The sequence below is a fragment of the Petaurus breviceps genome, unplaced genomic scaffold (assembly GCF_028583685.1).
Source record: "Petaurus breviceps papuanus isolate PSGF00001 unplaced genomic scaffold, PetGlider_PUasm1.0 76, whole genome shotgun sequence".
Classification (NCBI taxonomy): Eukaryota; Metazoa; Chordata; class Mammalia; order Diprotodontia; family Petauridae; genus Petaurus; species Petaurus breviceps.
Window position 1 is genome coordinate 60,081,426 of NW_027186473.1, and position 12,172 is coordinate 60,093,597.

The following is a 12,172-nucleotide window of genomic DNA, read 5'->3' on the forward strand; positions in this document are numbered from 1 at the left end:
GAGAGAGAGAGAGAGAGAGAGAGAGAGAGAGAGAGTTCAGGTAAAAAATGTTTAAATAAATAATAAATCTAATAAATAATGAAAAATAAATTTAATAAATTTTAATTTTAAAATTAAAAAAAGAATCAAACACACTTGAACATTTGATCAATTGTCAGTTGTCATAGTACCCCCAAAGAAGCATTACTTCAAAGACTTAGACCCTAAAGGAAAGTTAATCCTAGAAGGTTTTCTAAGTAGGACACATTAATCTCTGTTTACAGGGAAAATAGAAAGATACATGGTAGGCATAAATAAACTTCTGCATATTACCACTGATAAAGTGACATCAAAGACCTCATCAAGGAGAGGTTCAACTTAAGTAAGAAATAGACTGGTCATGAAGAGAGGACAGACAGCCCAAGTGCCATGTGATATCCCAAAGATGCAGAAAGAACCAGGAGAAGACCACCAGCACCTTGAGTGGTTTTTCCACAGAAAATTTACGAGATGTACAAGAAAGGGTTGGTGAGCTATGTGAGTGAAGGGAAGATCCACACCAATGAAGTCATGCCTCTGTTGCCTGATGAAGACAATCAGGCAGTTTGTGTATAAGATTTCAACTTCAGCTCTGGCCAAGCCAATCTCTACAAAGTCTTCCCTACTCCCAGAATGTACTCATTTCTAAAAGTTGTTTATTCCTAGTAATTTCTCCACTAATGGGAAACTAATTACCACTCAAGGCAACCTATTTTTTTTCTTGGCCTGCTCTAGTTTTAAGATGAAAGATAATGATTTGTATGTGATGTTTTTGTATTGTGGAAATTATACTTCTCAATGAGGGTGGGAAGAGAAAAGGTGGGGGAAGGCTGTTTGGATCTGTGATTTCATTGATGTGCTAAACTCTCTAGGGTAGAAACTGCTCTCACCAAAGCAGATCCCCAACTCATTAGCTTCAGCAAATAGTCTGAGGTGTCAGAGCCCCTGAGAAATTGAGTGACTTGACCATTGTCACATAGGTAGCAGGTGTTACAGGCAGGAACTGCCACAAGTTTTCCTGACTCTGATATTAACTCTCTGTCTCTTTGTATATATTGTGTTCTTGATTATCCAAAAATAGAGCTTCCCTTTGGAATTCATTATTTGTGAAGAGAATATAGAAATCCTGTCCAAGTATGAAAATAGAGAAAAAAGTACAACTAATGAGGGTCCGAGTGAGCTTTGCCAGAGCATGCTGGCGTGGGGGAGGGAGGTATGGGACATGCACACACTTTCTTTTTATCTCACTTGATGACCACGAGACTTGCCTTTTAGCTTTTTCCAGGACTGTACTGGCTAGGCAGTGCTTCAATCCTATCCCAGACACCACCCCCATGAGTTTTATCGCCTTGGCACTCCTTTCCTGAAGCCGTCCTTCCCTCTGAATGCTGCAAGAGTGCAAAGTAGACTCTTTGGGGGAGGAACTGTTCACTCTTGGCACAATTACACCTAGGGCCACACTCTCCTCTGCACTGCCAGCAAGTCCTGCCCTGCCCCTCCATGCCATCATCACCACCACCCCTAACACACACACAATCACACACACTCACACATGCAGACAGACTCACACACAAAATCACACACACACAATCTGCCCCAGTGCCATAAATCTGAGTTACAGCTGTGCAGAGCCATGTCAGTGAAAGGAGATGAATTTATTTGCCCAGTGACACACAATAAAATAGTTTCTAAATGATATTAAATCAAGTGCATTGCAAACGGGAGGGGTATGAGTGGGTTTAAAAGAAAATTCAAGCATTAATTCACAGATTCTTTTGAAACTGCTTTGGATCAGGAGCTCCTTCTAACTCCATCTTCCCCTCCCTGTTCCACTGTATATCACTGCGAAGAGACAGAGAGAGAGAGAGACAGAGAAAGAGAGAGAGACAGGGAGAGAAAAAGAGAGAGAAAGAGACAGAAAGAGAGAGAGAGAGAGAGAGAGAGAGAGAGAGAGAGAGAGAGAGAGAGAGAGAGAGAGAGAGAGAGAGAGAGAGAGAGAGAGACAGAGAGAGAGAGAGAGAGACAGAGAGAGAGAGAGAGAGAGAGAGAGAGACAGAGAGAGAGAGAGAGAGACAGAGACAGAGAGAGAGACAGAGAGAGAGAGAGAGAGACAGAGAGAGAGAGAGAGAGAGAGAGAGAGAGAGAGAGAGAGAGAGAGAGAGAGAGAGAGAGAGAGAGAGAGAGAGAGAGAGAGAGAGAGAGAGAGAGAGAGAGAGAGAGAGAGAGAGGGAGAGAGAGAGAGAGAGAGAGAGAGAGAGAGAGAGAGAGAGAGAGAGAGAGAGAGAGAGAGAGAGAGAGAAAATGGATTGGATGTTTGTTTGTTTGTTTACTTGCTTTAAAAACTTCACAGAGCTGAACTTCAGGTCTGCAATCAAGTAGTAGCCACTGTGAGTTCCTGTGAACTAAAACCCTTTGAGAAATTCTCTGTGTCTCTCTGCCCAAAGTTCATTTGCATCCTGTAGTATATGGCTTTCCTGGAATCACACGCTAAAAAAATCAAATCAATAAGAGTAAATGCTTGGTAAAGAATTTGTTTTTCATGTAGTCAATAACTAATTATAAGTTAATGCCCTATGTATGAATCAATATTGGAAAGCTAAGTAGGTTCATCAAGGAGAGTAAGGCTCTAAGAATGCTTCTTTAGTTAGATTCTCTCTTCCCTTTTCCTCTCCTCTTCCCTTCTCTTTCTCTCCTCTCCCCTCTTCTCTCCTTTCACCTTTCTTCCTGTCCTTTCTTCTCTTCTCCTGTCCTCTCCTCTTCTCCTCTTTTTTCTTCCTGTCTCCCTCTCTAATATCATCACTGCAATAAATGTAACCAAGAAAAAGGAGCCAGCACCCCCAGGATGTAGACCTCAAAGGAACAGATAGTGAATGATGATTGGTGTCTGAAGGTCACGGGGTGGATCAGGCCATCTGCAGGACACTGTACAGACTGCCTGCAACTGTTCTGCCTGGTTCAGCCTCAAGCTTCAGCTCACACCCACAGCAAAACTCAAAGACAACCATTGCCAGGATGAGATCATGACACGTAGAGATTCCTTCTGTATTCCCTCTGGCTCACAAGCTTGGAACAGTTTGACATTTTCTCTGCAGCCTGGTTTTCCCCTCCTCCTCTTCATCAAGAGCCCTCTGCTATTATTTTTTTCAAAGATGTGAGTGAGACCCTAATTTCCTCTCCCAAGGGGAGAATTTGACTGCCACCGCCTTGATGGCGAATGCCAAAAGACACGTTTAATTCACATTCTCCCTTCTTTCTTTCCCTCCCATATTACCCATGTCCTCCCCTCCTTTTTCTCTTTTCACCCACACTTCATCTCTCAAAAAAAAAAACCTTCCCTGGGTGCTGAAAAGGCTTTCCACTGTCTTACATCACAAGATCTGTGGACACTGCAGGGGAAGCTGGTATTGGTTCCCATTCTTAATAAAGCTATCCAACTTTGAGGGAACCAATGACCAAATAAATGGTCAAGACAATAGTTATAGTATTTAATATTGAGTGAGCACCACTAATGTGCTGAGCCCTGCACAAAACATAAGTGAGATGTGCCCAGTAGATTTAAAATCCAAATCGAATAACAGACAAAACAAACAAGTGGAAGACTGGCAAATGCCAAATGTTTGAGCTCTGTGGGATTGGATTAGTTAGCAAGACCCTGAACAGACAGTGAAGGGCTTAGAAACCTAGATTACCTGCAGGAGAGATCTGGAGGAGCCAAAGTACCCTTATGGGTTTCCAATCCTGAATACTAAAACGTTAGTCTGAAATGTTAATTTCCGACAGCAATTTCAGGCCTTCACCATCCAGATTAATGAGGCAGCTGATGCAACAGCTGAGGATGGCATTGGGGACTCAAGGCAAAAGTGGTACTGAAGAGGTCTGTACCTCCAAGGGGAAAGAGATTCAGCCACTAAACAGTGGCTTGGGGCAAACTTATGTGATTAATCTATGATAAATTTTCAGAACTCAAACAGGCAGCATAAATCTAAATATTTTTTCAAATGAAGCTGGACAGAATGGCTCTAGAGGCCTGCAATACACCCGCAAATGGATGGACTGGCCAGCTCATCATGTCTTTGCCATCTCTAATTTCCATGATTCTATCCTGTGCTAAAGCTTCACCATCTCCCATGTCTGAGATGAGATGCTCCAGCCAATCAGCAGCCTTGGAGATACCTCCGATCTGTCTCTGCTCTAGGCAGCCAATTTAGGCATTGTCCTCAACCTCAGCATTTTCACTTCCTGCCTGCTTGTGGGAAAATATTTCCTGAAAGGGTTTCTTTATGCAGATGCAAAGGAGGGGTTATCTGGATTCTGTAAAATGGGTTTGGCAAATCCAGTGGTCTGCTTGGCTGCTGTCCCTGATCTTAATAAAGTATTATAGCATAAGTCAGGGATCTTTTCCCTTCTCTCACAGAGCACTCACACACAACTCAATATCATTTGATTTTCTTGGACTGTCTAAAGTACACTAATTTTCCTTGAAAGATGCTATTTGTATATAAGCATATATGTAAGGAAGATAGTTGAACCAGGAGAGAATCTTGGAGTTGGTACAAAACAAATTGTACTGGATCAAGATAATTAACATATGTCAGAATTGTGAGACCTGAGGTCTGTGTTTTCAAAGGAAAGGGTTCTGCTTACCTGAAGGGTACCAGTACCAACAAGGCAGGTACTTGGCATTCAAAATTCTTCATAATCTGGGTCTTCCTGCCTTTCTATTCTTCTTACTACTTCCTCCCCTATATGTCTTCTTTGACCCAGTAACATTAACCTCTCTTAAGGATCCTTGCACAAGGGGTACAATCTCTCAGTTCTCAGTATTCTGCCCCCTTTGCTCCAGGCCTGGAATTCTCTCCCTCATCCACTCCATCTCCAGACTTCCCTGGTTTCCTTCAAGGCCCAGCTAAAATCTTCACTTCTCTGACGAGACTTTCTCTATCTCCCTTAATTCTAGTGCCTTCCCCCTGTGGATTACCTCCAATTTATCCTGTATTTATCTTGTTTACGCATAGTTGTTTGCATGTTGTCTCCCCCATTAGACTATCAGCTCCTTGAGGACTAAAACTGGTTTTTTCCTTTCTTTGTATCCCCAGCACTTAGCACAGTACACGGTACATAGTAGGTGCCTAATAAATGTTTATTAACTAAGCCATATGCAAGTCTGTAGAGAAAGAATGCATGGCTTTCTTATCTCTAGGAGACAAGAAAAACAAAATCCAAGTTCACAGAAAATAGAGCTAGGTGGGATAGCAGAGCTCCCCTAACCCAGACCCAAAGTTTTATTTTTGTTTGGGGATTTTGAAATTTAGTTTTCAATTGCTAAGCATTTATATTTTTTTCCTTTCCAGCTCCCTCCTCTGAAGGAAAAAAGAAGAAAAACAAAGTCTTGTAACAAACACATGATACTCAAGTAAAAGATTCTCCCATTGGCCATGACCAAAAAACAAAGAAAAGTATGTCTCATCCTGCATCTTGAGCTCATCACTTTTCTGTCAACAGGATGGTGCCTAATTTATCATCAGCCCTCTGGCATCGTGCTTGGCCATTTTCTTCAGCTGCTTCCCAACAGTACCAATTTTAGTTCTGGCCTTGGCCAGAGAGATTGTCCATGTTTGCACGCTCTGTTTCCACCTTTGAAGTTTATCCTTAAACTTTTCCGGGCCTTCTATCTTCTCAAAGCAGTAAAGAAGGAGGATTCAAGGAGACAAGCAAAGGGAAAGCTAAACTTTTATTTCAATTTTTCTTTCTTTAATGAGGGAGAAGAAATCCATCTACATTCCATGAGAATGGGACATTAATTTACCCTCTAGACTTAATTGAACAGAAAATATTCAGAAGCTCTGAATAATGAGAAACTCTCATTTGAGGCTCAGTTCTCTAGTAAGTGACCTTTTTTTTTTTCTTATTTCCTTAACAATTGGCAGCAGTGTTTTGTCTCTTTATGTTATTGAGTTTGAAGAGCACTCTATTTAGAGTCAGAGGACTTGGGTTCAAGTCTTTGCTCTGTGATCTTGGACAAATTACTTCTCATTTTCCTCATCCATTGAATGAGGTCCCTTGAAGATCTAGAAACCATTACTATATGCAATGTTGGCCCATAATCCATTAAGCTTGAGTTGTCAATAATGAATGTAGTCATTCTGGACAACAATACTTAGTTAGACTGCTAAGTGTCTTCCATTAGCATAAGGCCTTGCCACTAAGGCCCTCATAATAGAGCAGAGGATTCATATCTCATCTTCACCCCTGTTTTGTCCCCCTCCTTCTCCAGAATCACTCCTGACAAAGGTACAGTGTGTAGGAAGAACATGACAGTGATCTTAACTTCAGAAGCCTCACAGGGAAGCTCGTCTCTTTCCTCTCAGAGGAGAAGTGTTGGGCTATAGGTACAGAAGAAGGAATACATGGTTAGATAAAGTTTGATTTGCTTTTCTATATTTCTTTGCTACAAAAGAGGGTTCCATGAGGCAGGGAGGGATTACCAGGAGACTAACAATGCTGGGAAAAAAAACTATCACTAAAATATTTATTTTTTATAAATATTAAATTTATATTAAATATAATATAAAATATGTAAGTATCAACATAAAACACTCTAATTTTCAAGTAGGTAAATATGAAAGAAAACTACAAGATAAAAATATTTTAATATCTCAAGACCTATGATGTTTATGTTGTTGTTGTCCAGTCATGTGTGGGGATTGAAGCTGGCCTGATCCCAGGACTCAGGTAAAAATTTTTGTTAAGCTTGTTCCTTGGGTCTTTTGATTATGGGTAACACTTAAAAGGATGTTGTTTGAGTTTTGAGATCAAAAGGCTCTACTCCAAGACTTTAGTTGTTGAGAGCCAAAATATTTGATTCTTAGGTGGTCAGCTCTTATGCAAATGCACTTGATGATCTCGGCTTTGGCTTCAGCCTTGAAGCCAGCTCTTGAGAGCATCTTTTTGTAATGTGACTGCATGTGAAAGGAGTTAACTGACTTTTCCTAAGACTTTTTGGTGGCCTTTATAACAAAGCCTTATCAAATTATCCATTCTGTGCCACTTCCAGGATATAACAGACTAAGGTAATGATAAGAATACTTGAGTCCTATTCCTTTGTCTCATTTGCTCTATAAAAACCTTGTCCTAAGAATCAATAAATGGAGTTCATAGTTCTTCCTTGAACTACCCATGTGGTCTGGTCATTTCTTATGCACCTCTCCCACCATGCTTAGTGCTGGACAATGAGCAGCCTGCAGCAGTCATGTACAACTCTTCATGACCCCATGGACCACACAGTCCATGGGGTTTTCTTGGCAAAGACACTGGAATGATTTGCCATTTCCTTTATCAGTGTATTAAGGCAAACAGAGGTCACACAGGTAGTAAGTGTCTGAGGCTGAATTTGAACTCAGGTCTTCCTGATTCCAGGTCCAGCACTGCATCCACTGAGTATCTATTTATCTATCTGCCTTCTTATGATAATCATAGGTGATGTTAAAACTGAAGCAGACTGGGAATCCCTCTACATAACTTGATACATTATCTTGCCAGTGGCTATGTCCAAAAAAACACATCACCTTGTGACTAATCACGAGATTAACCCCTCCAAACTTAGATAGGCTGATCCTTGGAAGACATAATCTTTCACCAGTTTTTATTGTTGTTCAGTCATTCAGTCAAGTCCAACTCTTTGTGACCCAATGGATTATAACTAACTAGCCTCTTTTGTCCTCTACTATCTCCTGAAGTCTATCTAAGCTCATGTTCACTGTTTCCATGATACTATCTATTCATCTTATCCTCTGCTATCCCTTTTTCCTTTTGCCTTCAATTTTTCCCAACATCAGAGTCTTTTCCATTATGTTGCCAAAGTATTTAAGCTTCCCGTGAATAATTTGAATTAATTTCTTTAAGTATTGGTTAATTTGATCTCTTTGCTGTCCAAGGAGCTCTCAAAAGTCTTCTCCAGCATGATAATTCAAAACATCTCAGCTTTTTTCATAGTCCAACTCTCATAGCAATACATTGCTACTGGAAAAACCACAGCTTTGGCTATATGGATCTTTCACCAGACTTGTCCCCAAAATCTTTCCATTTTGGTTGGACCTTCCAGAATCTTCCCTCCCCTGGAAAATCTTTCAGGGTCTCTTTCCTGTCAACAGCCAGCAAGAACTTGTCAATCCAGACACAGTGCTAAGTGTTGGGGATATAAAGAAATGCCCTTGAGGGTGGTCTCTGCCCTCAAAAAGCCTACATTCTAATGAGGGAGGCGACAATGAATAACTAGCTACATTCTAGATATCTGTGCAGAGTAAATGGAAGGTAATTTGGAAGGAGGAAGCATTAGAAGCTTGTGGGGAAAGGAAAGGACTTTAGTGGAGAGAGACAGCAGTGAGAGGGGGCAAACCTACTGAGTGACCTGATCTGTTTTAATTCTTTGTCATTCATTGCCAGGGATAGAATTCCAGCGTCAGCTTAAAAGACTTTTCCAAAGTCATTGACAAAATAGCAGGAAGCCAGGAGAAAGAAATAATCATCTCCCTCTCCAGACGCTTTCAGCCAACCACATGATGGGTGATCTCAGGTGAAACACGAGTTTTACAGCATCCTATTCTGGAATTCAGAATACTGCCATTCCTATGGCTGGTTTGCTCTTTCAAACTTGAACCTGGAAAATAAGCCTTCAGCTTCTCAGTTATGTGAAAGTACTTAGCTTATCCTTGTGTTTTTCCTTCATAGAATCTCAGAGGTGGAAGGAACTTTTGGGGTCAGCTAGTCCAAGCTGTACCTGAGGGAATTACACCTACAAACTTCCCAACAAATGGTCACCCAGTCTCCACTTGTAGCCCAGTCGAGTAAGGGGGACTGACTATTTCCAGAGACAACCAATCCTATATTTGGATAGTTCTAATTGTTTTGTTTTGGTTTTTTAAGATTTTTCTTTTTGCTTTTTGGAGGGGGGAAAGTGGGGCAACTGGGGTTAAGTGATTTGACCAAGGTCACACAGCTAGTTTTGTGTTGTCTGAGGCCAGATTTGAAGTCAGGTCCCCCTGACTCCAGGGCCAATGCTCTATTCACTGTGCCACCCTGATAGTTCTAATTGTTAAAAAAGCCTTTCCTAACATCAGATCTCACTAAAATTCTCTTTCACTTCCATATCCTGCTTCTAGGCCTCATTTCTCATTTCCTTCCTAAGGCCTTTTTATTTCAGACTAAGCATCCTCAATTCAGGCAGTCCTTGAGGGGCATGCTTTCCAAACGCCTCACCATCCAGGTCACTCTCATCTAGGTGAACTCCAGTTTGTCAGTGTCTTTTCTCAAACTTTGCTCCCACTATTGAACACAGTACCCCAAGTATGACCTGACTCCACCCTTTCCTTCTGGACATTATGCATCCATTAATCTAGCTTAAAATTTTGCATCTTACCACTCTTGTTTTTTTAACTGTAGGGAATTTAAAAACAAAAATAGAAAACGGGAATGATATGGAAGCAATTTACAAGGTTTTCTCCCCCACAGCACAAGTTACCCTAAATTGCACTAAATAAAATCTTCTTCCAAAGGGACTGATGTCAAGCAAACCTGATGGGCTTGCCTAGGATTTGGTCACACTGAGCAACAGGTCATTCCCTATGTCTGCCAGCATATAGGAAGGCAAGTGCCCTAAGACAGCATTACAGAGGGTCCTTTTCACACCCACTCCCCACCAAGGGATGGGTACGGGACCAGCCATCAGAGGGCAGCTAATAAACATTTAATATGCTCTTGCTATTTGCCAAGTACTGGATAAGTACTAGGGACACAAAGAAGGGCAAAAACATAGGCAGTTCATATGCTAATGTATAAAAAATGGTACATACTATATATACAGGATAAATGGAATGTAATCTGAGAGGGAAGATGATAGCAGTGTGTGCGTGCGTGTGTGCGTGCATGTGTATGTGTGTGTGTGTGGTAGTAGTAGTAGTAGTAAGGAAGGAAGACCTGGAAAACTCCCTTAAAGATGGTGTGATTTGAGCTAAGCCTGGAAGGAAGGCAGAAAAACTGGAGTTAGAGGTGAGAAGGGAAAACATTGCAGGCATGGGAACCAAACAGTGCAAATGCATAGCTACAGGGGGAATGTGTTGCATCAGCTGGGACAGCAAGGTGGTACAGTGGATAGAGTGCTGGACTCAGAGTCAGGAAGACCTGAGTTCAAATCTGGCCATAGTTACTAGCTGGGTCACCCTGGGCAAGTCACTTAACCAGTTTGCCTCAGTTTCCTCATCTGTAAAATGAGCTGAAAAAAGAAATGGCAAACCACTCCAATATCTTTGCCAAGAAAACCCCAAATGGAGTCACGAAGAGTCAGACACAACTGAAATGACTGAACAACAATGACAACATACATAGCCAGTAGGCCAGGGTATCTGAATCATAGCATGCATGCAAAGAAGTAAATAATAACATTTATATAGCACTTTAAGATTTGCAGAATACAAATATTAACTCTGGGAGGTAGCTGATATTCCCATTTTGCAGATGAGGTTACTGAGATGAACAAAAGTTAAGTGACTTGCCCAGGGACTCACAGAGAGAATGTGATCTGGGACTTAAATCAAACTCAGATATTCAGGACTCCAAGTATCCTCTGTATCACCTTTTGCCTTTAGGTGTAAAGTATGCTATCTCTTTGTTATTACTGAGTCATTTTTCAGTCATGTCTAACTCTTCATGACCCCATTTGAGTTTTCCCCAACCACTAGAGTGGTTTGCCATATCCTTCTCAAGCTCATTTTACAGATGAGGAAACTGAAACAGACAAAGCAAGGTGACTTGTTCAGGGTCACACAGTTAGGAAGTGTCTGAGGCCCGGACTTCCTGACTCCAGGTCGAGCATTCTATCCAGTGTGCCACCTACCTCCCCACTTCACCTCCAGTAAGTATAAGATGACTGTCAAGGCAGTGTAATGGGAATGCTTTCAAAAAGCACTAGCCAAGTAAAGCTTTGCTTCAGTCATTTCCTCTCTGACTGTAGGGCAAGACAAGTCCTGTTTTGGACATGTGGATTTTGAAGTGGCTCTAGGACATCTAACAGGAAATATTCAAGAGGCAATTGGGGATATAGGACTGGACTCAGGAGAGATTAGGGATGGAGATAAGATCTAGGAAATATCTGTGTAGAGATGTTTTGAGTCATTTTGAAAAAAGAAAAAGAGTTGAACCCTTGAGAGCTGAGAAAGTCATCAGGTGAGAGGAAAGGAAGAGGGCTCCAGACAGAGCCTTGAGGGATGCCCCTGGTTTGGGTGAAAGACCAGTTCAGAAGGAGCAAGAAGTTTGATTGATCAAGTAAGAGGGGAAGCGAGATGATGCGAGGTCACAAAAACTTAGAGGGAGAGTATATTCGGGAGACAGCTCAGGGCAATGGAAAGAACAATGAATCTGAAGCACAAAGACCCGCCTTTGCATCTGAGCTCTGTTATTTACTATTGATGTGATCTTGGGCAGTCATTCACTCTGGTCTTCAGCTTCCTCATCAGTAAAATGAGAGCTGGATGAAATGGTATCTCAGATTCAGATTCTCCATTCCTCTAATTTATCCTTGGGGATAAATGTCTGGAGGGGCAGGAAGATGGATCACATGCTCTCTCAGAGTTTACTTGAGACTTCTGGTTTTATCTAAAACACTCGGCAGTTTCTCCCGATGTCCTCTCTCCACCACCACCACCCCCAAGTGTTTTTCTCATCTTTTTGAAAACATGAAATGCTCTAAAATGTTGTATCTTTCCAGGCAAATTAGTTTAGGATGGAAATGAGATTTATTTGGTTTTTTCCTTTTGAAAGAGTCCACATGGTTTATTTCATGGGTATTGGACTTGGAGCCCTCAATTCAAATCCCTTCTCAGACACTTAATAGCTCTGTGACCCTGGGCAAGTTACTCAGGGCACAATGGATGGAGTACTGAGGCTAGAGTCAGGAGGACCTGAATTCAAATGGCTAAATTCCTTAGCCCCACGCCCCCACGCCCCCATTCCCCCATCCTATCTCCTCATCTATAAAGTTAGAGGTTAGACCCAACAGACTCTGAGGTCTCTTTTAGCTATGGCTTTATCATCATCCACGTCGTGGTGCTAACCACTGAAGATAAAGAGGCAAAAATGAAACCAATAACTGGGGAAATCAGGA